Raw genomic sequence first — 4,551 nt, forward strand, 5'->3', positions numbered from 1 at the left:
ATATATATATATATATATATATATATATATATATATATATATGTGTGTGTGTGTGTGTATGTATTATTTTATTTGTTTCAGTCACTTGACTGCGGCCATGCTGGAGCACCGCCTTACATGGTTTTTAGTCGAACAAATCGACCCCAGGACTTATTCTTTGTAAGCCTAGTACTTATTCTATCAGCCTCTTTAGCCGAACCACTAAGTTATGGGGACATAAACACACCAACTTCAGTTGTCAAGTAATGGTGGGGGCACAAACACACACACACATACATACATATATATATATGTGTGTGTGTGTGTGTGTGTATTCTCCCTGTATGTATATATATAATATACACATACCTTATTGTGGCATGGTGCCAAACTTTTGTTGGTGAGAAGATTTGTAGTAAATATCATACTTGCTTATTTATCGACCTTGTGAGAACAAAATGTAAATATTGACCTTCGTGAGATTCGAACCCAGAACTGTGAGTGAGAAACTATTTTCTTTTATTTCTTTTTTTTTCCTAACCCTTTTGCCTGTCCAAAGCACTTTCCTAAGACCTTTAGTTAGTCCTTGTGTCATACGACCTGAGTAATATAAAGCTTTTTATTCAGAAGTCCCAAGCTGCTATTCTGGTGCTTGAAAAAAAATTGGACCCGTGTATCATACAGGATGCAAGGAGCCCAGGGAAACATGTCCCGTGTGTCACATGTGAAACATGGGACAGGGTAAAGGTTAAACCAGTGGTTCTCAACCATTCTCTGCCTTTGGATGTCTTTGTTTCCCATTTTACTCTAGTGGATCTTCATAATGGTTCCATATTTAAAAATTCCTGTAGTATTTTTATAACTGAATATTTTTTAGGAATTGAGTTTAAAAAGTTGTTGAAATCATCATCATCATCATCATCGTTTAACATCTGTTGTCTATGCTGGCATGGATTGGAAGGCTGCGCCAGGGTCCAGTCTGATTTGGCATGGTTTTCTATGGCTGGATGCCCTTCCTAATGACAAACACTCTGAGAGTGTAATGGGTGCATTTACGTGCCATTTGTGTGACACTAGTATCTGCCATGACTGCAATTTTGCTCGGTTTGATGCGTCTTCTTTTCAAGCATGACATGATGCCAAAGGTCTTGGTCATTGCCTCCATGATGATGTTGATGATATATATGTGTATGCTAACCTGCTCCAATGTGCAATGTCAGTGTGCAAGTACAGGAAAGTGTAAACATGTTGAGAGAAAAGTTGGGTTTAAGCAGTTTGTGTGCAGGAGGGAAGACTGCACTGGTAGGGATATATGGTGCATGTGGATTGAAACAGCTACATGAAGGAATGTCGATCTCTAAATGTGGAAGGAACCTGTGGAAGAGGAAGACATGGAGCAGAGTGCTGAGAAATGGTGTAAAGAAGCTGAGCCTCACAGAGACAGTTGGTAATTTCTTTAGTTTCTTGGAGTAACTTCCAAAGGTGTGGGTTCTTTCATAGCGGATGTCTGTGACACTTTATCTTCCACACACACATTTTTTTTACTTGTTTCACTCATTTGACTGCGGCCATGCTGGAGCACCGCCTTACATGGTTTTTAGTCGAATGAATCGACCCACAGGACTTATTCCTTGAAAGCCTAGTTCTTATTCTATTGGTCTCTTTTGCCAAACCACTAAGTTATGGCGATATAAACACACCAGCATCGGTTGTCAAGCGATAGTGGGGTGGGGACAAACACAAACACACATACATATATATATATATATATATATACCGGAGTAAGCACATAAAATGTGCTACAAGGTGGAAAAAAAAGTACTCAAATACCAGAGGTAGACTAATATGCTTTATTTAAAAGCAGCAGAAATATTTCTGCTGCTTTTAAATAAAGTATATACATATATATACATATATACGACGGGCTTCTTTCAGTTTCCGTCTACCAAATCCACTCACAAGGCTTTGGTCGGTCCGAGGCTATAGTAGAAGACACTTGCCCAAGGTGCCACACAGTGGGACTGAACCTGGAACCATGTGGTTGGTAAGCAAGCTACTTACCAGAAACCCATGCCTGCACTTATATTCTTCTTAGCTTTTTCTTAACAAAACATGAGTTCCCTGTTCACACTCTAGCTACAACTCCTGGATGATTGAAACTTCGCTTCATGTCATAACACTTTGCTTTCATCAATAGCTTTTGAGAAAGGCATGAATGCCTCAACACCACATCTTGTCTCCGCTATTTAATAACCTGAATGTCCTTTTTGTCTTTTAAATTGCACTACCACACTCCTAAACTACTACTACTACCACTACTGCTACTACCACTTCTCCTATAATGGCAACTTCTGTTACTAATACCACTACTACTACTATTACTATTAACTCTGTCATTACTTTTACCATAATTGTAGATCCTGTAACTACTACTACTACTACTACTACTACTACTACTCTGCTGCTTCTACTCCTACTGCCACTACTACTACTACTACTACTACTACTTGTACAGTTGAACTCACCTTCCTTCTTTTCTCCCCCCCCCCAACTTCCCTACCGTTGCTGCTACTGCTACTACTTGTGTTGTTGCTGTTGCCACTAATACTATTGCTTGCGTTAGGTGTAGGTCACCCAACGACGCCACCACCACTACCGCTACTACCACTACAGTTACTGCCACCACCGCTACTACCACTACAGTTACCACCGCCTCCACCACTGCTACCACCACCACCGCCACCACTATTACTTCTACAGCTGCTGTTACAACTTCTGCTATTACGTATATACAACCGCCACTACCACCACCACCACTACTATTACTACTACTACTACTACTACTACTACTACTACTACTGCTGCTGCTGCTCCTGTCACCATTTCTGCTATTGCTATTTGCAGTAACTTCACACAACTGCTGCTGCTGCTACTACTACTACTACTACTACCACCACCACTACTGTTGCTGCTGCTACTACAACTACCACTGCTGCAGGTACAACTACTATTACTGCTGCTAACGGTGGAGTGAGATATAAAGTGGATGGAAGCTAATACCGAAAACTTGGTCTTGTGTCTGTAAAGTTTTTGTTGCTGTAAAAAAAGAACTTCGTTTTTGCCAGACAACTTGTTAAACAAATATTATGACAACGATGATGATGATGATGATGAAGGTCATGGTCAAAATGATTGTTGTTGTTCTTGTTGTTGTTGCAGCCACGACGATATAAACTTCTGGTAAGTTTGTTTTTACCAATTCAATCTTGTACACACACATATGTGTGTGTGTTAGTTTTAGGTTTGGTTCTTCACCACCCACCCCCTCGTTCTTCATTTTGGCTGTTGTGTGCTGAATGGAAGGATTTTTTTTGTTGTTGTTGTTGAGAGGGCGGCGGCGGAGAGGGTTCGGGGTGGGGTACGCTGGAAGAATTACGAAATGTAGTGATAAAAATTGGTTAAGAAAGAGAGGGAAATTGAAAACGGCATGTTTTATACATATACATACATATATATATATATATATGTATATATATATATATATATATATAATATAAGAGAGAGAGAAAAGAAAGTTTTGGATCGGTAGAGATAAGTATACATACTCATATATATATATATATATAGAGAGAGAGAGAGAGATAGAGAGAGAGAGAGAGATTGATAGATAGATAGACTGTTTGCTGTTCCGTTAAGTTAAGATCAACAAAAAGAAGTACTCCATCCAGTGTGAGATAAATATCATTTTATATGCACAATATAAAGCTGAGAGCCACTATTAGTTTCTTGCTGTGAAGACACGTGTCTAGGCAGGTTTTTATAACAGGCCTTATGTCTCCAAGCAGTCACCATCCTCTTCATTCACCTACATGACATAGATAATAAAAAAAGGCTAGGCTGAAAAAGAAGGTGAATGACGTCGTCTACTAATACCGAAAGATTGCTGAATATTTTATGTTTGGTCACTAGTTTCGCTTGACAGGAAATTTTTGACTCTTGAGTCACGGATGTAACTTCTAGACTGCGTTGAGTTCTGTTACTCTGTTTGAATAAACAATTGCGCGCACGCCACACACACACACAGAGTTTGAAAAGTGCTATGGACGAAACTGTGTGTCCTCGAGTCACAGTTATAACTTCTGGTGATTTAGAATATATAATTATACACTCGTGAAGGCGCGTGGGCTAGTGGTTACGCTGTTGTACTCACGGTCGCTAGATCGTAGGTTCGATTCCCTGACTGGGCGGTGCGTTGTATTCTCGAGCAAAACCACTTCTTTTCACGTTGCTCCAGTCCCCACTTCGATCAGTGGGGAGTGTTGATCTACTCGCCTAAGCAGCAGGGTGGCGTCCTTTCAAGGCTAAAACAATGAAAAAGCGCATTGTGACCTGCGATGTGTGACATCTGATCGGTCTGGTCGGTCACGTGATCACATGTGAAATGTACACTCGTAATGAGTGTTGGTTCTTGTTTGTATCACTAAACGTATTAAAAAAAAAAGTGTAACATCTTCCCAGGCACAACAAAATTTGTTTCAACACACGAATTCACATAAGGAATCTTGCAAGCCA

This window comes from Octopus bimaculoides, chromosome 20 (assembly GCF_001194135.2).
Source record: "Octopus bimaculoides isolate UCB-OBI-ISO-001 chromosome 20, ASM119413v2, whole genome shotgun sequence".
In the NCBI taxonomy this organism is placed as follows: domain Eukaryota; kingdom Metazoa; phylum Mollusca; class Cephalopoda; order Octopoda; family Octopodidae; genus Octopus; species Octopus bimaculoides.